Source organism: Notamacropus eugenii, chromosome 3, assembly GCF_028372415.1.
Source record: "Notamacropus eugenii isolate mMacEug1 chromosome 3, mMacEug1.pri_v2, whole genome shotgun sequence".
In the NCBI taxonomy this organism is placed as follows: domain Eukaryota; kingdom Metazoa; phylum Chordata; class Mammalia; order Diprotodontia; family Macropodidae; genus Notamacropus; species Notamacropus eugenii.
Genome location: NC_092874.1, coordinates 307,000,407 through 307,022,973, shown reverse-complemented (window position 1 = coordinate 307,022,973; position 22,567 = coordinate 307,000,407). Strand labels below are relative to the sequence as shown.

At 42.8% G+C, this 22,567-nt stretch overlaps 1 protein-coding gene and 1 pseudogene across 4 annotated transcripts in view; one reads left to right on the top strand and one right to left on the bottom strand.

Annotated features, from left to right (window-relative positions):
* TAFA5 (TAFA chemokine like family member 5) overlaps nt 1-22,567 on the top strand; it is a 598,737-nt gene that overhangs the window by 384,085 nt on the left and 192,085 nt on the right. The gene's annotated exons all lie outside the window — the stretch shown is intronic.
* Nucleotides 10,076-13,377, bottom strand: LOC140531117 (DNA-directed RNA polymerase II subunit RPB4 pseudogene; annotated as a pseudogene).

The following is a 22,567-nucleotide window of genomic DNA, read 5'->3' as shown; positions in this document are numbered from 1 at the left end:
TCTGACTCAGGCCAGCCTGTCTGATACTGGAAAACAGCCCTTATTTTCTCACTGTATCTTCTCCAAGTTAAACATAACCTATTCCTTCATCTTAGGCTCATGTGGCCGAGTCTGTTGCCTTCACTCACTTTCCTGGTTGCTGTCCTCAGAGAGTGTTCCACTTCCTCAGCATCTTTTCTCAAGTGCAGCATCCCAACTAGAACACAATATTTCAGATGTGTTATGACCACAAGCCCCTTGCCTTTCTACATTCTGCTGAATATAACACTCATATTATTTTTTACGATCACATTGTGCACCTGTAGTCAACCACTTTCCTGCTAAGAACAGGTCTTGTACTCCATCATGATAGTTGTTCATCCCTGACAGTTTTTTGTTATTGGAAAATTTGATGAGCATGCTATATCAGTGCCTGCATTCAAGTTGAGGGCAGCTAGGTGGAACAGTGGATAGAACACTATGCATGGAGTCAGAGAGATCCATCTTCCTGAGACCAAATCTGCCCTGAGACACTTTCTAGCTGTGTGACCCTGGACAAGTCACTTTACTCTGTTTGCCTCAGCATCTTCATCTGTCGAAGGAGCTGGACAAGGAAATGGCAAGCCACTCCAATACCTTTAGCAAGAAAAACCCAAATGGGATCATGAAGAGTTGGACGTGACTGAAATGACTGCAGGATCACAACACATCCAAGTCATCGAATCTACATTCCATTTTTGAGGAGCTAAACCTGGCTAAGCAACCCCAGGCTTGCTCTACTTTTGGTTTTCGCACATGTGTACACATCTTCTCTTGAAACTCCCCCCAAAGCTTCCAAATGCTTCTGTGCATCTGAACTCAGATGCGGCTTCCTCCCTGAAGCCTTGCCTGATCCATTAACAAGTTAGAAGTTATCTAAACCTCTCCTGTGCCCTCATCCTCCAGCTAATAGTGACCTCCCCCTTTCCAAACATTCCCAGGATGCTTTGTCCGAATCTCTCCTATTTCCTCATATCTTCTACCTCCTGTCTTATTTCCCTGTTATTAATTACCCCTCTTAGACTGGAGGTGCCTTCAGAATAGGATCTGCCAACACCTATTGTAAGACCTAGCACTGCATAGGTGTTGACTAAACAAGTCAAGTGGAGGTTTGTATTACTGATGAATATTTATTTTGCAGCAAGGAGGCTGGAACCCACAATGCCTCATTCTCCACAGTGCAATGTGCACTGTGGGCCCAGGCTATTCTGCCTAGCCCCCACCATGCCCATTTGAAATCAGTTTCAATTAGATTCAACCCTGCAATGGGAATTTTTGCTTTCAGCAATGGTCTAACTCCTCCTGGGCAGCTCATCTCTTTTTTTCCAAGTTTCATTGCCCAAGGCTGCCTAACGGGGATAGCAATATCAGAAGAAAGGTCTTCTGGTCCAGTCCCCTGCCTCCAGGCAGGTACTCTACCCTGAGGGGTGGGGGTATATACCATGTGACTGCATGACCTATTTATAACCATCTTCAGGGAAAGAACCTCAGCCTCCTTCCAGAGAATTCCCCATGTCTAATCATCCTTTCAGACAAGATGTTCTTCCTTTTGTCTGCCAGGATTCTTACCTCATAATTGTAAAGTCATTTTTCTGTCCTCTGAAGAACTGAGAACAACTGGTGAGCATCCTTTCAATGGGCCTAAGTGCCTCCTTAGAGAGAGAGAGAGAGAGAGAGAGAGAGAGAGAGAGAGAGAGAGAGAGAGAGAGAGAGAGAGAGAGAGAGAGAGGAGAGGGACAGAGAGAGACAGAGACAGAGAGAGAGGCAGAGAGAGAGGCAGAGAGAGACAGAGAGACAGAGACATGACAGAGAGATGAGAGGAGAGACAGAGAGAAAGAGAAAGAGAGAGAGACATAGAGATAGAGACAGAGAGATGACAGAGCAACGAGAGACAGAGAGACAGGGCGACAGAGAGACAGACAGAGATAAGAGAGAGAAAGAGATAGAAAGACAGAGAGAGAGAGAGAGAGAGAGAGAAAGAGAGAGAGAGAGAGAGAGAGAGAGAGAGAGAGAGAGAGAGAGAGAGAGAGAGAGATCCAAAACCCTACAGTCCCTCTCCACTTGGAAGGGGTTATGGACAATAGTTGGCCCTATTCTAAAATCTGCCCGAGGACACTCGGACCTGGAACAAAATGAGCCCTTTGGGGAGGGCTCTGTCTGAAAGCTATTCTCATCCAGGTGCGGTAAGGACAAGACCTGGGCTTATCTCACCCTTCTACAGAGTGAGGAGGAGCTGGCCAGCAGCCTGGAAACGCTGTCTTGGTATTGACTCAGCAATAGAGACAACGTTGCTGTCTCTTAGACCCATTTCTTGAGCAAAAACTCATGTTTTAAAAAGTGAATTGTTTTCCCTTTATAAATTCATTGCTTTGTGAAAATATTAGTTATTTTCTAGTACATTTCCAATAGATATGTTAGAGTTATAACAGAAAAGTAAAACTAGACAAGAAAGCAGCCCTATGTAACAGTGTTTGTCACATTCCACACCTGTTGGAACCCACCTTCTTGCTGAGAAGAAGGCAAGGCCTTTCATCCTCTGGCAGTACCTACTAAGATTGGTTGTTGGAATTAGCCTCAGTTTAACTGCCTTTAGATGAGGCTTTTGGTTACATTACTGTGGTCACATCTACTGGTCCCTTGTTTCTATTTATTCTTTATCATTTTCTACACATATTCCCATATTTTCCCGACTTTCTCATGTTCATTAATTCTTACATCACAAGTAATACTCTATGTTCACATACCGCAAATTGTCTGGCTATTTTTCAGTTGATGGATGATACCTGGCACATAGTAGGGCCTTTAAAAATGTCCATTAATTTACTGATTTTATTTATTTTTATGCTGAAATCTTCAAATGTGCCCCTTTGAAATTCTGCCTCTGATGCTTATCAAATCTGGGACCCTCTAGCTGACAGGTGTGATGTGAGGATCAAATGAGATGATACATGTAAAGTGCTCTGCTGACTTTAAGCTACCATTGAGGTATTTAGCTGTTATTAGCTACCATTATTACATGGAAACTTTCTACTGTCATTGCCCTCCATTACTGGAATATTAAGATCAGAAAATCCTTAATCAGCATTAATGCTTGAGTCCATTAGTCAAAATTAGGAGCCAAGGGGGCAGCTTTGGAGAGGCACATTGCAAGATGATTGAAGGATTGAAGCTAATTAATGAAGGAAACCATGGAAGAAGAAAATAGGCTGCCTTGTTAGGTAATGAGTTCTCCGTCAATAGAGGTCATGAATCAGAGGCTGGCTGACCACTTGGCAGCTGTCAGGCAGAGATGTTTCTTATTCAGGTCAACATATGACTAGAGGGTTCCTAGTAGCCTAGTAACATAGTAGGGGCTTAATAAATGCCAGTTGATAAAAAATATAGACAAAAATAAGTTGATTACTACTATCAGTAGTGGCTGTTTCAATGGCAAATGAAGACAGGCATGGAGGAAGGGACTTTCCCTAAGGGCTGGAAGCTGCAGAGAGATCCCATTAGGTGCCTGGGAATGAGGCACTAATCCCATGATGACACTTCCTTGGGATATAATGGTGAGGCCCTATCCTAGGAGCCAGCAAAAACAGGACTTCTGTTTGTTGATTTTGTCTCTGGTTTCCCTCAAGTCAGTTTTGTTTGAGTTGTTCCCTCTGATACCCCATCTTTCATCCGTGCTGTCTAATTATTTGTTGCAGGCTAAGAATGATGAACATTATTATACAACTTCTGCATCAAGGAAAGTTTCTCCACTTCTCTATTTTCTCTCCTCCACTCTTCAGTGTAGAGTACCTGCCTGGAAGCAGGAGACTGGACCAGAAGACCTTTCTTCTGATGTTGCTCTCCCCCTTAGGCAGCCTGGGCAGGTATGACAAATGGTGAATGCCCTATATTGTTAATGTCCCAGCAATACCTATGACCCAGGATCAGAATAGAAACTTTATGCCTCTGCAGCAAGGGAAGGGAAGGATTGCGTTGTCATTGTTTTTCCTCTCTGACTTGAGAAGAGTAACATACAATCTGCTGTTTTCATATAATTGAAAATATAAATATTAATGTGCACATCAGATCTCCCTGACTTGCATTTCATTGTACAAGTGAAACCTAAGTGGGCATGTTTCAGACACATTCTTTGCTTTGAGACCCCATGGTTTCATTTGGACAGGTATGGCCAGTGATCCTCAGCCTTCCACCAGCTGTTGAACTGTTTCATGATGCCCTCTGGTGAATATTCTTTATTCTGTTTTGAGAAACCCTCCACTGCTGAGCCTTCTGTGTTGCTGGGCTGAATCATGTCCATCACTTTTGGAACTAGTCTTGGAGCCAATATTTAGCACCCATGTATTACACACCTGTTGTCCTCCATGCTGGGCACTGTGCTCAATCCTGGGCATATGAAGATTAAAAAAACCAAACAGCCCTGCTTCAGGAAACTTATGATCAGAGCAGGGAGAACACATGTGCAGAGAAACAGTATTAAAAGAAGTGCTTAAAAGATAGACAACCAGGTGGTGTAGAGGGATGGACTTGAAATATGGAAGTAAAGGATTTGAATCTTCCAGCATTAGTTGGGTTATCCTGAACTACTCAATTACCATCTCTGTGCCTCAGTTTTCTCCTCTGCCTAGAAGCAGCTGTGACACTGTGGATGGGTCTAGAGTTAGGAGGAGCTGAATTAAAATCTGGCTTCAGATACTCATTAGCTGTGTGACCCTGGGCATGTCACTTAACCTCTGTATGTTTCAGTTTCCTCATCTATAAAATGACAATAATAATAGCACTTCCCTCCTAGGGTTGTCGTGAAGTTCAAATGATATATTTGCGAAGAGTGTAACACAGTGCCTGGAACATAGTACATGCTTAAGTTTCCTTTCTTCCCCTGTAAAGTGAGGAGATGAAAGTCAATAGTGAACACTGATGGAGTTGAAGAATGAAGCAGTAAACCTGAAAAGGCTGGCTGCCATCGATGGAGAAGAGCTCATGATGCCAAAACAGCAGAATTTTTATTTCATTCTAGGGCATTTGGGAGTAAGAGAGAGACAACTTTCCCTAATAGGACCTGTCTGAGCTTGTGACCCTTTGGCAGTGTCTGAAAAGCCAGGAATCCTTTCCTTGGCCAGGGAAGCATCAGAGGAAGATCATCCCATTTTCCTTTACATATTGAATTTTGATGATCATGTAGCCTCAATCGTGCAAGGGTGAGATTTCTAATAGCATGTTTGAGGAAGGCTAAATCAATTCTATGTCACATATGGAGGCCCCGATTCAAGTGCTTGATTTTCCTAGAAACAGTAATGACCTAGGATTGAGGTCTAGAGGTAGCCTTGCCACACATCCTGTTTGACCATGGACTGTTCCCTTCCCTCTCTGAGCCCCAGCCAGGGTCACCAAAGGGCCTCCCCTTGGGCTCTAGGGAAACCAACTCTTGACTATTTGAGCAGTGGAGCTTCATGACATGTCCCTTTGAATTCTCAGGTCAGATGGGCACCACCTGAACAGAGGAATTACTTCCTGGATTCTGTGGGTACCATGGACAGGGCCTCTCTTTCTGGAAACAGTCAGGGGAGCATGTGAAGAATGGTCTGTGCTGTAGGATTTTACAGAGAAATTCTCAGGTGCTGCTGCTACCATACACCCAGGGCATGGAAAATTCTCTGCACAAAGTAGCCCCAACGAGAAACTTTGACCTTGGGACAAGGGCTTGGGCAGCTGTGCATGTGTAACTGAAAATGTGGTGAACTCTAATTTCCAAGCTTAGGGTTAGAAGGCCCAAAGATCAATCAATATGAACTATTTCACTTGAGCCACATCAATGCCTGTGGTCCCCTTCTTCTCATTTAGAAAGCAAGGGCATAAATGTTCATACTGCTTGGTCAATGGGAAGCCCTCGGGGGTATTGGATGTATATACACATTAAAATGTCACAGGGGGGCTGTTCTCAGCCACATTTGTGGTTGTAGTGCTTTTAGTAATCTCTAGTTATAGAAAAGGAGGAAGGAAAAGTCGGAGTTTGCAGTAATTGCTTTTGCCTTGGGCAAGTAATTTGTTCTCTCTGGGCCTCAATTCCCTCCTTTGCAGATTGAGAGATTTGGACTGGATGGTCTCTCAGCCCCTCTACCCTTCCAGCCCTGACATCCCTTGTTCTAAGGCCCCTCCCAATCCTGACATTCTCTGTTCTAAGACCCCTCCTAGCCCTGACGTCCCCTATTCTAAGGCCCCTCCTAGCCCTGACATCCCCTATTCTTAGGCTGCTCCCAGCTCTGACATCTGTTCTAAGACTCCTGCCAGCTTTGACATTCTCTGTTCTAAGACCCCTCCCATCTTTGGTATTCTGTGAGTCTATGAAATTTTGCAAGATATCACATTTTTAAAAATGGAATATTCATTACCCTAGTTGCATCCAATTTGTTTTAGTAATTACCAACATATTTTCAAAAATGAAACGATTTTTTTCCCCTGTGAAGATTAAACTTTTCTCTTTTCCTTGCCTCTTGTTTCTTGAGCTCCGATGTGCCATTTTAAAAAATCAAAACTAGAATAAAACATTCCTAAGAGAAGCTCACTCTCCCCTACACATTCCTGAAAGTCTTTGTTATTGGTGATAAAACACCCAAGCTAGCACTGGCTTCTTGGAGGCCACACCGGCTCACAGGCCTGAGACAGTGGTGTACACTGGACTTCTCAAGGCTTAAGGTCAAGCCACAAAAAGTCAAGAAGGGAGCAACGCTCTTCGTCATTGTCTCTTTCTCTCCTTTTTTGCAGCCACCTCTTCTCCAACATTCCTTCAGGCTTCCATTCCAACTGGACCCCATCACTCCCTTACTCTAAAACCTCCAGTGTCCTGCTAATTATCTTCCATTTCTTCAAATCATTTTCATGTATGTATTTGGGCATATGCCCACCCGGAACCTGTAAGCGCCTTGAGCCCAAGAGCTGTTTCCCTTCTTCTTTTGTGTGTCTTCAGCACCAAGGACAGTTCCTTGGGTTAAACTCTCAGCATTGGACCTGGATATGTAATTTCATCCATGTAAGGCATCTAGATGGTGTAATGGATAGAGTTCTGGTCCTGGAGTCAGGATTACCTGAGTTCAAATCCAGCCTCAGACTCTTACTAGTTGTGTAACCCTGGGTAAGTCATTTAACCTTTGTCTGATTCAGCTTCCTCTTCTGTAAAATGGGGGATAATAAGAGCATCTACTTGGAAGAGTTGTTGTGAGGATCAAATGAGATGATATTTGTAAAGCACTAGGCAATTTGCAAATTGCTACATAGACTCTCTTCTTCTTAATATTCTTATAATTACCTATTTCTCTTTATGTCTTCTTGGAAACCTGTCCCCTCTCCCACCCCAGTTGTTCTCAAATCCTCTGGAGACAAACAGTCTTTGCCACTTCCATTTCTCTTGGTGTCCTCCCCGGTATGGGGCTATTTCCCCATGGAGAAGAGTGGGAGAATTCTAATGAATAAATTGAATTCTTAGATCAGAAATTCCTCTTCTGCCTCTTAGTGAGCATCCCTCCCTGTCCCACCCTCCTGTCTTGGCAAAGCTCCCTTGTTTGCTTCCCGTGGGTGTTTTGTGCTGGGCTGTCTGTCCTAGAGAGATGGATGGGTCACACATTATGGCAGCAGACGGAGCACCCATCTCTGATTCAGAAGGTCCCCTACTCCTACTCCATGCCAACAGTCCTTTGGCCACCATGCTGCAAGGAGCAGCCCTCTCCTCCCAGTTCTTCTGGGTTCTCATTGTCCTGCAGAGCTAACCCAAGTGAATAAGCTCAGATACCTGGGAGGATATGAGAGGCTAGCTTTATATAGCTGTGAGGGGAAAGAAGGTCTCACCTCTCCCGAGTTCTAGCCTCTTCTCAAGGAGATGTTCAGGAGCTATTGAAGCCAGTTCTTTATGTTTTTATGTGTTTTATAAGAGGGCTGTTTTTCTCCTTAAATAGCTGTGATTTCTTGCTTTCACGGCTTTTCTTTTTTATTTATCATCAGTCCACTTCTGCAGCTCAGCCATGCTGCCTGCTCTTTGGTGAAGAATATAATGATGAGAATAATAAAAATAATACCAACTCCTGTTGCTCCAGCTTTGTGCTGTTAACAAAGAAAGCACTTTCCCCACAATCAATCTGGGTGTCAGAGAGTGCAAGGTTTGTCATTCTCACTTTTCAGAAAAGGAAACTGAGACCAAGAGAGATGATGGGGGAGAGGGTGATAATATTCTGAACTGGGAAAGTCATTAGAGGACACATAGTCTTTGCAATGGATCTATACTCAAGGCTTATCTTGGTATGTGGAAAACAAAAAATGCCTAATGAATGTGTGTTTACTATCTACAGTGGTATAGTACTAAATTCAGCATCTAAGTCCAGTGCATTGAACACTATCCAGTGGCTTAACCTCAGAAACAAATGAGATTTCATCAGTGGAAATGGCATTAAAGATGAGGTCTGATCACTTACTTTGCAGCTGCCCCTTTGTAGCTGACGCCTTCTGTATGTGTTGTCTCCTCCAGGAGAAAGGGAACTTCTGGAGAGAAGGGGCAGTCTTAATATTCCATCTGCATCCTCAGGCCTTAGTACATTGTTGGCACATAGTAAGTTCTTTATTCATTTATTAATTTGGTCCCAGAAGTATACACCCCACCAAAATGAAGGAATTATTTTCTTCAGTGAGTCTTTGGACCTCCTTTTTCATTTGTCCAGTTCTGTTTTTTAAGGCATTCTTCTCTTCACTGACTTTTTGGACTTCTTTTTCCATTTTGGCTAGTCTGTTTTTTAAGGTGTTATTTTCTTAAGTATTTTTGAGTCGCCTTTTATCAAGCTGTTGAATTAATTTTCATGATTTTCTTGCATCACTATTATTTCTCTTCCCAATTTTTTCTCTACTACTTTTACTTGATTTTCAAAATACTTTTTGAGCTCCCCCATGTGATCAATTCATATTCCTCTTGGGGGCTTTTGATGTAGGAGCTTTGATTCTGCCATCCTCCTTGGGTTGTATGTTTTTTGATCTATTTTGTCACCAAAGTAAAATTCTATAGTCTGAGTTCTTTTACGGTGTTGACTAATCTTCCCAGCCAAACACTTGACTTTCTACCTTTTTGTCAAAGTAGAACTCTGGTGACAGTGGGGGTTGGTATACTATCCCAGGCTTCAGAGATTTTGTATCAGACTTTCAATCCCTCACTGTCTGTAGGACCAGAGTTCTGGAAGCAGCCTCTGCCACTGCTGAGTGCTGCTCTTATTACCCCCACCTCCCTGGGACTGGAACCTTGAGGATATGTGAGAGGCCAAGTTGAGCCTCCTAAATCAAGTCTCTTTTGAATTTATATACAATAATGCCCTAGTCAGTAGTTTCTCTATTCCTTTCCCTCTGAATTTTGGCCAAATTGACTTTATGATACTTCAAGATTGTGAAGTGTTCAGTTTTCTGGTTTTTTTTTTATTAAGAATTTCAACCTGTACAGATATAAATTTTTATTCTATCACTTATATGAGATGCAACCTTTTTATTTTTTTGTAACTGAAGCTATTTTGACGTATTATAGTCTGGGTCAATAATATTTCACAATAGCTTGAAATTCAAACCAGAAATGTTTTTATACGTGAAATTCCAAATTCAGTGTTGTGAAGTAGTCAACAACATGCCATATGTATTTACTGGCTAAATTCACCCACCTCATTCTTTCCCCTTAAACATTTCCCTTTAAGAGAAAGGATGGAGAGGATGATGCAAGCATCTAGGTAGTTGTGTACTACCTAATTTGAAAATGCTCCATTAAAGGAAATCATCCCAAAACCCTTTTAAGAGTCAGTGGCATTCTTGGCCTTAGCCACATCTCAGATACTCAGAGTCAATCAGAATCACAACTATTCATAAGTTTGAATTACTTGTTGATGCAAGACTTTGCATTGCATTGTCCACAGGAGACTTGACCAACTTTTGTGACTAAATTTCTTTGTGGTCTCTGGATTGAGTCTAAAGTCTTCTCAGTTGTAGAGGAAATAGAGGGATTATGAAGAATTTCCTCCTTTGTCTTCAATGAAGGGCTGGATTCATGTCACTAATACTGGAAGCTTCTTTTGGCCTGGATATCATCAAGAATCTCTTGCAATTCCTCATCTTCAAATCCACTCTCCAGTCTTGGAATCAGAACCTTAACCTTTTCTTCTATTTCAAAGATTTTCTGAACAGGTCAACTCAAACTTAGGAAGTTTTTTTTTTTCCTGGAGTAGCAAATTCTGAAAACTAACAATGGTTTCCCTGTTTTTAAAATGACTAAAACATGCAGTGTAATGGAACGTTTTCATGAAAACCTCTGAAAGTTCTTTCTAATCCTTTACCCTTTCATTATATTGTTTTCAGTGCTCTGGAAGCATGTGGTCTTCAAAATTTAGAAGAATTTCTGCTGTTTCAAACACTTTAGGAAAGAGGAACTATGAGGCGTCTTCCTTCACATCACTGGTGAGGGTTGCTGCCTCAGACTACCATCATGCTCCAGCTCCTGTCCTATATTTTAGAAATAAGACCTTTATAAGAAACACTGATTGATGAAATTCTTTCCAAATCTGCTTCCCTCATAATCTTGGTTGCATTGACTTTGTGCAAAACTTTTCAATTTAATGTAACCAAAATTATCCATTTTGTATTTCATAATGTTCTCTATTTCTTGTTTCATCATAAATCCTTCCATTCTAAATAAATCTGACAGGTAAACTATTCCTTACTTTCCCACTTTGCTTATAGAATCAGCCTTTATATCTAAATCATGTATCCACTTTGACTTTATTTTGGTATATAGTGTAAGATGTTGGTCCATGCCCAGTTTCTGCCATACTATTTCAGGGTTCTTAACCCTAGGGTCTGTGAAGTTAAACATATAATTTGTTTTACTTATAACTGTGTACACTTTATTTTATGAAATTAAAAAACTCATTCTGTAAAAAGTTCCATAGGGTATATACCACTTGGACAGCCAAAGAGCTCTATTTAAAAGAGAGAAAAAAGCAGACATATTTTAGAATATTTAAAGGATTAAATGGACGAAAGTCATAGAATCTCTGTTTTGCATTTGGAAGAGATCCCATGCTCTAAATTCCTAGCCATCACCAAAAGAAACCCCCAGAACCATAGATCCAACAGGCTTTCTTCCAGCCTCTTAAAGATCTTTGATGGGTCACCTAGTAGGAGAAGGCATGGATAGGTTTTGTTCTGCGCTGCTGAAGTGAAGTGCCCATCGTGGAGAGAGCAAGAATGTGTGGACATACAGAAGTAGAGAAATGACCAGGAGAATGATGACATCCTTCAGGTAGAATCAGGCAGAGCCAGGACTTAAGTCACATTTGTTTGATTTTTCCTCACGTTAGATTCAGTCTCTTCTTTCTGTCATCCTTCCTTCCTTCCTTCCTTCCTTCCTTCCTTCCTTCCTTCCTTCCTTCCTTCCTTCCTTCCTTCCTTCCTTCCTTCCTTCTCCTCTCCCTCCACCTTGGACTGCTAGACTAGCAGAGGAGAGCCTTCATCTACACCCAATGTTCTTACTAGCAACTGATTTAAATTGTCCCCAAAGGAGGGAGACCAAGATGGTGGTCAAGCTGAAGACTGCCTTAGGAGAATTAACCTGAAAAACTAGACTATCCTTCCTGGAGAATGTGAGATGGAGAAAGAACATAAGAGTTGCTGTCATTGTTAACAATGAAGGAAGGTCCAGGGGGAAGCTTCTGAGAGGCAAACATTTCCTCCCTAAGGAAACATTGCCTAAGAATTTGAACTATCCAAGCACAGAATGAGCTGCCCTGGGAGGTAGTTGGCTTTTTCATCATCGGAGGTCTCCAAGCAGGGTCTGTGCACCCACGTGCCATGCGTAATGCTGTTCAGGTGAAGCTTAGACTAGAGGCTCTGAGGCTTCTGTTCACATCTGACATAGTGTCAAAATCCTGACATACTGCAGGTTTGGCCAGTTAGTTACAGCTTGAAATATGCTGAAATGAACAGGAAATATGCAAACCTGGAAGATAAAGATGATGGTTATGGAAAGCACACCACTCTCACTAGGAGGGAGACTAAAGTCCTAGTTCTGTCCCTCTGTAGAATGGAGGGTTTGGGACTAGAGGAGAGATTTCTCTAGTATGGAGAACTCCCAGCCGAAGGAAGTCCTATACATATACATTTTGTCACCTTCTATGCCACTTATGGCCCTAGAATGTTGCCTAGAACGCTGTGAAGTTTTGTGACTGCCAAGTGTCACTTGGCCAGGATGTAGGAGTCACAAAACTCCTTGTTCATCAAAACAAGGTAGGTAGGTAGGTGTAGTCAGTAGTGATGTGGACAGGTTATGTATTACCATACCCCCTCCCCTTTTATGGATGAGGGAACTGAAGGTCTGGAAGGTTACACCATTTTTCCTTGATCATACAAATGTCTTGCCTCACAGACCAGCCCTTTTACTTCTCAAGATAACTGTCTGTCAAGTCCCATCCTTGGGGGGCACCAAGACCAAGTCATACTCCTGCTGGAAGGATAACTTTTCTAATTCTCAAAGATGACTGCCAGTCCCTTCCTGCTTCCCCGTTCTTTTCTAGAATAAGCATTTCTAGTTCCTTCCACTGCTCGCCATATGGGAAAATCTTGATCAGCTTGTGAATGCTCTCCCGTTGTCACTGAGGTCTCTAGAACTAAACACAGTTTTCTCAATGAGGTCTCATTGGGAGAGGGGACTGTAGGCATCATAGCTTCTTCTGAACACCAGAACTCAATGACTGTCTCTTTTCTATCAATGACTCAAACTCTGTCTTTACCCTACTTTCTCATCTTGAGCCCAGTCCTTTGTCTGCCAACAGAGAGGTGATAACTCAGCATGCAAAAGGAGACCTCTGTGCACATGGTCGATGTGCACATTAATTTATTTAATTAGTCAGATTTTCTTTTTTTTATCTTAGAGGAATAGCAGGGGGAAAATGAATGCCTATTGATTAAAAGCATTCAAAGAGTTAATAATGAAATTCATTTGAATATAGTTCAGCCCAATATCCATGTATTATCAGTCTCAGACTGTGTGTTTGATGAGAGTTGCTGCCCTCAAAGGAGGTCAGAAGAGTCAAAACTGACCCTCTGAATGCGGAGGCAACTCCATGGTTTCTGTTAGTAATTTCTATTCCTGCTAATTTGATCTTAGAATTATGTATATTCTATTTATCCTTTGGGAATATACCCCATTTATGATGATGTCCTGAGTCTTAATGTTGGCAGATTTCCTAAAGGAAACGGGCATGAGATTAACATGAGGATACCTAAAGTGATGGCAACCACTGACCAGTGGAGAGGGGCTGGTGGGTCATTAATGGTCCAACTAAAGTTGGCCTTGGGCATCAGCAATCTCGCCTGACTCTAGGTCTTAACAGGACAAGATGTTAAATCCAGACCGTTTATTTTACATATGGGGAAGCTGAGGCACAGAGGAATGACATGACTTGTCCAGGTTCGCACAGTAAGTAAATGAGGCAGCGTTTAAACTCAGCTGACTGATTCTAGGAGGATGTTTTTGCCTCCAAAGATCTCAGGAACTAGGATTTGGGGACCAGGAAGCTACTGATTCTGGTAGCCACAGGAATCCCAAGCCCATTGAAGCAGAGTAGGCTTTCCTTGGTTGGCTGAGTCATCAGCAGGGCCTAGGTGAGTGCATTCCTTTGCAGGGTTCCCCAGTCTCTACTTTCTGCTCAGTGGAGGAGAGATACTTAGCGATTTGATAGAGCCCTTAGCGTCTCTCCTTTCTTTCTGGTTCACCAGATGCCCCCTGACAGGGAAGGGGTTGCTTGGCAGCCCCTGCTTGGCTGTGGAGGACTGGGAAGCCTGTTCGCCCACCTGATCACTGATGAAACTGGTTCCCAATAAGTCACTGCCTACTTCAGTCTTTGATGCTGAATTGTATGAGAGCCTGGAGATGTCTGGTGGCCTCCTAGAACAGCTGAGAGTGAGGGAATCACCTTGAGTTCTATAGCCACCATCAGTCATTTTTGCCAGTCATCAAGATAGAGAGGTGATTTTGATAGCATTTTTTGAAGGAGTCCAGTAAATTATCATTTGTGTGTACATGCATGTGTGTTCTACCAAAGAAAGGAGGGGAAAGGAATTCAAAGTCTCATTAACTGGACAGGATTCTGGCTCCAATGGAGCCTTTGTTTTGTCCTGTAATCTGGTGGAGCTGATTGTAGGTCTGAGCCAGGTCCTGGAGTCTCTCCTAGTTTACAACACAGATGGATAATGGCTTTGCCCTCTGGCGAGGCCCATGGCTCTGAGCATTTTTAGCAAATGGAGGGAGCTTGCAGAGAATCCATTTTCATAAATGATAATGGAAAGGAAGTCCCATTCCCTGAGACTGGCCTTGCGCCTGTGGTCTCTGTCATTACCTGCACACATGCTGCTCTGAGTCAGCACAGGGTCCAGGCTGGGAAGAGAACTCTCTCCCAATTTGTAGCCTGTACCTTTCTTCCTGTGCAGTTGTATATTATGCAGATTTAAACAGCCTTTGGATAGCTCTTTGACATTTGGAGCTCAGTCCCCATTGCCTTCCCGGCACCAGGCCTGCAATGACTCACAGTGACCTCATTTCTCTAGGCAGCAGATCAAATCTCTCCCTCCACTTCACTTGCCTCTATAATCTTTGGATTTGGGTGAAAGTGGGTGCCTCCTTGGACCCCAGAGGGCCGATATGCCTTCAGGTTCTATTCACTGTATGCTTTCTCTTGGCTTTTTCAGGCTTCCACCCCCATTCTCGTGTGTGTGTGTGTGTGTGTGTGTGTGTGAGCGCGTGCGCTGTTATTTCTATGCAGAAGAATCTATATCTAACCCTTTCTTGAGCAAGCTGGCCATCCTCCATGCTTGGAATTTTCTCCCTTCTCACCTCTACCTCTAGGCCTCCTTCAAATCTGCACTAAAATCTTACTTTCTACAGGAAGCCTTTTTCTATCTTTCTTAGTACTAGTTCAGTCTTCCTTCTGAAATCTTAAATTTATGTCCTTTGTACGTCATTTGCACATATTTGTATGCCTACTGTCTCTCCTGTTCGATGGTGAGCTACTTAACAAGGACTGTCTTTGCCTTTCTATGTTTTCTTAGTGATTAGCACAATGCATGGATAGGTACTTAATTAATGCTTGTGAACTACAAGGCCATTGTCCTTCATTTTTGAAGAAGACCAAAGTAGCATCCCCATGCCAGGGTCAAGGTATGGTGTGTCCAACCGTGGTTGATCAGACCAGTACGAGCTCAAAAAATTGTACTATATAGGTCAGGCACAAATAATCCACCTAAACATTTGGAGTGGAGATTATAATCTGTTATCAGTGACCTCTGCTGGATATTCTATTTGACATCTCACCAATAACTAACTCAGCATTGCTGGGAAAGGGGACATCTATAGGTTGGATGGATGTTCTCTGAGGACCCTTTTAGCTTGGAGATTCTGGAATTCTCTGTCTCAGTATAACCCCTCTGTGCTATATCTCTCCCTAAACCTGTTCTTTCTTCTAACTTCAAGACTCAGTTCACATCCCTCCACCTTTGGCAGGGCTTCTCCTGGTCACCACCACTTTTAGTGCCTTTCCTCTGAGATTACAATCTTCTATTCTCCCTCTCTCTCTCCCTCCCTTCCTCCTTCCCTCCTCTCTCCTCTCTTTCTTGTCTCCACCTCCTCTCCTCTATCTCTAGACTCTCTCTTTAATGAGTTATAAATATCAATATCTAAAAATTCTTCTGTGTGAACAGTAGCTTTCATGTTGTCTCCTTCATTAGAATGTCAGTTCCTTGAGGATAGACATCGTTTTTTCATCTTTTCCCCTCAACACTCAGTGTAAACATTTCTTTACTGACTGTCAGACTGTTGTCATTGTTTCTGTTAATGGGTCTGGGTCCCATGTTCAAACCTTGAAGCCATCTTGCTATTTCCCCATTTCCTCTCCTTTCAATTTGTCAGATGCCAAGTCTGATTGAGTACACACAGCCACCAATGCTCCCATCCTCTCACTCTCTTTCCTCAAAGCTGGCCACTATAGGACAAATACCACATGGCCAAAAGCTTCAACAATATGCCTGTCTCCTACAGGTCTTCCCCACCTTCCCACACTTCTCCCACCACAAATTCATCTTCCCCATCCCTACTAGTTAAAAATTCTTCCCTCTTGGACTTGGCCCTACCACTGCTGCTCAGAACACACTTTGACCAAGTAGATGGAGTGCTGGATATAGAATCAGGAAGCCCTGGATTTGATTCCACTATTAGTAATTGAAAATGCTCAAACTCTTATTCCTGGTATCCAAGTCTATCCCCTATCTGACATAACCCTTTTTTTCCCAACTTTCTCTAATAATTTTCTCCTCTGGGGACTCTATGAACCTGCCAAGACTAAATGAGTCTGAAGAAGTAAGAGAACCCAGGAGCCCAGAGAGAATGCAGCCTCTTCCTTTTCAAACCATCCCATCCTCTTTCTTGTGAACCTTGGCTGCCCCAACATCTTCCTAACCTCTCGGTTTCTAAATTTCAAATTTCTCTTTGACATCTCCCTTACCTCTCACACCCAGTCAGTTACAAACCCTGTGGGTCTTATTTCAATAAATATTTGCCAAATGGGATTGAATTGAATGTATTCTCTCACATCCTTAAATCTCTTTGATCGCAGGGTCTGTTTCACTTTTGTCTTGGTATGCCAAGTGCTTACCTCAATGTGGGGCATATAGTAGGTGCTTGTTGATAGATGGATGTCTTTTTTCTCTATCGCCCCTAGTACTGACTATCCTTGCCATATGCCTGGACTCTGACAACTATTTCTAACCATTTTGCCTCCACTCTCCATCCTATCCAGGAAGATTGTTTTCTGTTATAAGATCCATCACTTCTCTGCTCCAAATCCTTCAGTGGCTCCCTTCTGTTGCCTGATATTCAAGATCACTACAATCTGCCCCAAGGTGATTTCCCTCTTAACCTTTCCTCAGAATTCCCCGTAGGTGACCTTAGAGCCATTTTGTAGGTTTAGGTCACTGCAGCAAAGTTGAAGGATTTGGAGTAGCTTTCCTTTTCATGTCTTTGTTCACACCTTTCTCTGAATCAGGGATCTTTGTTTGTTGAGCTGCTAACCTTCCTTCAACAACTGTCTCATTCCATTGCCAAAAGGCAATCTCTTCTTCTTTGAAGTTCTTATTCCATTATAATTTTGATGATGATGATTTTAGCTTCTCCCATGTTCTCCTATGCAAAGATATAGCCAATAACTACTGGTATGAGGATTCCCTCCATAAACGGAGATCCTGATCCATCACTTACCTGGTGCTTCCTCTGTCCCTACATGGAAGTTGAACATGGTATTTTCTGCATAGTGTGGAAACTCCTTGCTGCCAGAGATTTGCTCTTTGTATATCTACCCCATGATAAGTTCAATGCTGGGAATATAATATCTGTTTAATAAAGACTTTGTGATGTATTCATTGATTAGGAGATAAATTTGAGGGAGTTTTCTGAGGCATCGAGAAGTTAAGTGACTTGTCCACAGCTCTGTGGCTAGTAGGTAGTAAATATGAAAGGAAGGATTTAAACCCAAGTCTTTCTGATTCCCAATCTATTGCCCTAGCAGGCCACTAGGCAGCTGAACCACTGGGCTGCACTGCTTCCATATATGGAAGTTAACAGTTTGAAGGTGTGTTTAGCTTCCTTCTCCCCTGTTAACCAGTAAGCTCCTGAGAGTTAGAGCCCTGCTTTGTTTGGGCTACTGAACTTAGTAGGTGCATAACAAATATTCAATTGAATTGAGAGAGAGTTATTTTTTCTAATTCTGCCAGTCAGAAATGATTGTTCCTTCCTCTGCATTTGGATCATATTCCAAACCTCTCTTGTTCACAAGTTTGTGATGCGTGTGTGTGTGTTGTGTCAAAATAAGTGCATGTGTCTCTGTCATGTCTTGCTTGCTCCACTGTCCTAGCTCTAAGTGGGGGGACTTGTCTGCAGCATCCTTGGTTCTACCTGTCCAAACACCATCACAGAGGTCTGTGGATAGTCCATTAATCACTCTGTCAACACCAACTATGTGTGGGTTCTTGTGCTATGCCCAGGAGATACAAAAATAGAAATAATGAAGCCCTGCCCTCATGGAACCTGTATTTGCTCCATGGAGATAATGTGTAAATAAGTATAAAATAAATAGAAGCTAGAAGGTGACACATATGTTGAGTTCCAAAGCAAAGAAGAAATCATAAGAAGCGGAAAGGAGGAGGGAGAACATTCCAGGCATGAGGATCACATGTACCTTTGTATGGAGGGAGGGAATTCAGGTTGTGTCCTCACAATGCTCAAACAAGGAAGGAATAGTGAGGAAGTCAGTTTGGCAGGACCTTAGAGTATGTGAAGCAAGTCATAGGGCTAGAAAGTGTAATAGAGCTAGAAATGTAGGTGATTTGGTCACACTTGTGCAGATAGAACGCTGAGGTTCCTTCCATCTCTGAGACTGTAAAGGAGTGAGTGAGATCTGGTCATCAGATACGTAGGTCCTTGGACACTGGTCTTCCCCAAAGCCAAGGTGGGAATCAGGCTCCTCAGGAGGTGATGGCTTGAGTCATTGAACCAGAGGAGACATTCTGTGTAGTCTTGCTTCATCATAGGCACCATCCTGAACCAGGACTCAAGAACATCTGAGTTCCTTCACCACTAGGATGAATGAAGCAGTGCCACTTAGGGCTGATGATTTCATCTCTCTGAGATTTTTCCCCCTCTCTGGAAAGAAGAGGAAGACTAGGTTGGGCTATGGAGTCTCTCACACTCCTACTCCAAGCCCCGAAGTCTTACTGGTCTCCTTCTCTGCCTTCCTTGGCATTGTTGGGGTGCTGGGAATGGAAGTGCCAAGATCAAAGGATACATTTCTTGGATGGGCCATCTCTTGACAGGCAACCAAGGGAAGCTGAGGAGCTCTTAGCAGCCTCTCTCTGCCTGAGGCATTTGCTGTAGTAGCTACAAAGGGGTCTGTGTTTCCTTGCAAGCTTCTAGGCAGGATGGGCAGGGGAGGGTTAAGATTTTAATTGATCCCACTGCAGGCCCTCGCAGGTGATCAGCTGACCATGGAGCCTGCGTATGACTGCCCACATGCAGGCCTTATGTAAGAAGCTTGCTTAGCGACAGATGCTGAGAGTAGGCAGGAAGTCACCCATCCGTTTGAGCAGCATCACAGGACAGCCTCTTCAGCAACAGCAGCATCACTGCCAAGGTCAGGGCCCTCAGGCTTCAGCAGGTTTTCCTTTTTTTTTCTAGTTCCCCTTCCCTGATAATTTTTTCCTCTCTCTCAGGGGTAGTATGTGTGCATGTGCGTGTGTATGTTTGCTTGTGTGCATGTATATGTGTGCACATGTGCATGTGTGTACCATCTAGTCATAGAATGTTTGTGCTCGAAAGGATCTTAGAGATCAGCTGATCTACCCTTTCATTGTACATGAGAGAAACTGAGGTCTAGAAAAGGGAGGAACTCCCTTAGGGAATACTTTGAAAAATAGTAGAGATAAAACTTGAGTCCAAGTAACACCCAGTCTTCTTTCCACTAAACCACATACACCTTGTCACCCTGAGTTCTCAATTCCAAGGCATTTTTTCCTCCTAACACCCCCTTATCCATATAAGGAACAGTACTGGGGTGGGGAAGAGAGAGGAGGTGGTTAGCTCCTGATGGCTTGTGGCCTTCCCATCAGAGAGCAGAGACAATACTGCTACTCAGATGTCCAGGTCTGGGTTACAGATCTTCTCCTGATCCTCCCCTACTTCACAAAAGTTGATTTCCTCTTAAGCAGGGCACCTATTTGGAGGCAAGATTTTCTCCCTCCTTCCCTCCCTTCCACAAGTTTCTATCTCTTTCTCCCATTCTCTTTCCCATTCCTCCATTTCTTTTCTTTTACTCCCTCATTTCCTCTCTTCTCTGTGTGTCTGTGTCTGTCTGTATCTCTCTCTCTTTTCTCTCTCTCTCTTTTCTCTCTCTCTCTCTCTCTCTCTCTCTCTCTCTCTCACACACACACACACACACACACACACACACACACAGAGAGAGAGAGAGAGAGAGAGAGAGAGAGAGAGGAATCTCTACTATTTTAATGTTTTCCTGACAATTCTGTGCCTTAGCCTCCTCCTGCTCAAAGGGATGACACCTTAGTACAATAGACCTCCAGCTGGCCCAGCACTCACCTATCACTTCCTCTGGGGTCAGCCACTGCCTTTGAGATATATGTTCTCTTTGACAAAAGGAGGAGAGGAAAAGTCCAAAAAAGAAAAAGAAAGGTCTATGGATAAGGAAACGTTTTATTAGTTGGAAAAAAAATATATGACTTGACATGTGATTTCACTGATATAGAGAATTCCTCAGGAGGAAATTTTCTCCCCCCTGTGCAAAGCATTTTCTCTGCATCTGATGGCCTTTGAAAGATGCCTGGGGTTCACCTGAGGAGCATGTGGCAGAAACAGGACTGAAACCTGGGACTTTCTGACTTCCGGATTGACTCCCTCTTCACTCTCCTGGAGCTGCCTCTTCAGGAAGATCATATGGAGATTGTCTTCTCATGTGCATCATGAAGCTGATGGCAGACCAACAAGCTTGGATTGACTTCAGTTCTTAACTCTGCTATAAACTTGTGTGACTGTAATCCAGCTCCTATACCTTTCTACCCTCAGTTTTCTTTTCTGTAAAACAGGGAGATTTGACTCTGGCCTCTGGGTCCCTTTAACTTTCCATGGTTCTGTAAAGTGGCTGACACAAGAATGAGGCATGAAAGAGGAGGGTTAGGATTGGAGATAGTAATAAAAATTTCATTGAAATTCAAGTGGCCTCCAGTCACAGTGTTACTATGACCTGCACAGAAAATGTGCTTAGTCTGAAGGATCTACCCTGGACATAGACTCGCTGGCTTACACTGTTCAGTCTGCAGTCAGAGGATGATGGTTTTAGGATGGCAAGGTCCCATTTTAAAGATGAGTAGACCGAGGACCAAAGAGCTGGAATACTTTGCAGATAGAGGTAGACTTAAACCTAGTCCCCCTGACAGAAAAATTCCATTCTCTCTCCCAAGCTTTAAAAGGAATACAATATTTTCCAGTGATACATTAGAGAGATACAAGATATGTGTGTGTGTGTGTGGGGGGGTGATAATTGCATTAAAATTAAATCTCTGTTAGAATCTTTTAAATAGAGAATCCCTTTCATTCGTGCAAATAATACCACTACCAATGATGTAGATGAGAGCTAACATTTATTAGACACTTGAAAGCTCCCAAAAGGCTTTCCATTATAGGATCTCACTTGTGGTCTGTAAAACAATTCTAGGAGGCATGGGCTACTTTTATACTCATTTTATAGATGGGGAAACTGAAACTGCGCAAAGTGACTTGCTACATACTGCTACTAAATGTGTAAGTTGGTCTTCTTGGCTCTAAGTCCATCATTTTTACACCTCCTCCCTCCAAAGAGTAAGAAATCTGGTTTCATTTTAAATATAATTTATGCTTAGCAATTATTTGAGTCATATTCTGGACCCCCAGGCAGGGCAGAACTAGGAGAAATGGAGAGGGAGTGGAAAAGATGATTTAGGCTCAAGTTTCCCGCTGATGAGAGCTATCTGAAAGTAGGATGGATTATCTTGAAAAGTAGTGGGTTCTCTCTCAGGCAGAGGCTGGATGCTCACTTGCAGCAAGCTTTGTTTTGGGTATTTCTGCTCAGCTTGGGGTTGGATGGATGGACTCTGAAGTCCCTTTTAGCTATGAGACTCTGGGACAATGTACTTGGAAGCAACATGATAGTCCTCAAGAGCTTTCCTAAGCATTTAAGGGGATGAGTTGACAAAGAAGGAAAGGTTGGGAGGAAAGAGGGGGAGGGAGGTCACCTTCCTCTGGTATCCATATTGAAGTTCTAACCTTTATGCATAGTATTGAACTCCTTCTTTCCCTTTAAGGTTTAAGTCAGGTGCTGCTTTCTTCAGGAAGACCTCGCAGTCTGTCCAGCTGACTGCAATCTCTTCCTGAAATTTTCTGATAATGCTCTGTCTGGATCTCTTCTCTGACTCATTATTCTCTGTTTTCTCTCATGCTTACCTCTGTCAACATTTAATCCCTCTTATTAGATTATAAGCTCCTTGAGGGCAGGTCCCATGTCATTTCTCCTCTTTCTTTCCTCAGCATTAAGCTCAGAGGTTTGTTATTTTAAGGTACCCAGCTATTGTATGTTGGATGAATAAATGAATGAAGGGATGGAATTAAGTGTCATTGGACCCTTCAAAGTGAATGATCATTTTAGAGTTGCTTTTCCACAGCATCTTATCCATTTGAAGAAATAAGTCATGGGCTTGTGACAAACGGGACCTTCTAGAAAACATCTCAAGGTAAATAGGTAAGCTCTGTGACCTGAAACTCTATGCTAGAGTGTATAAGAGTGAACTATGGAGTAAATGCCCTTGGATGTCAGAAGAAAGGAAAAAAAAAAACCTTCCATCTGGATTAATCACAGAATCATGGAGAACATGGACAATATTTTCAAGGAAGAAATCACAGAAT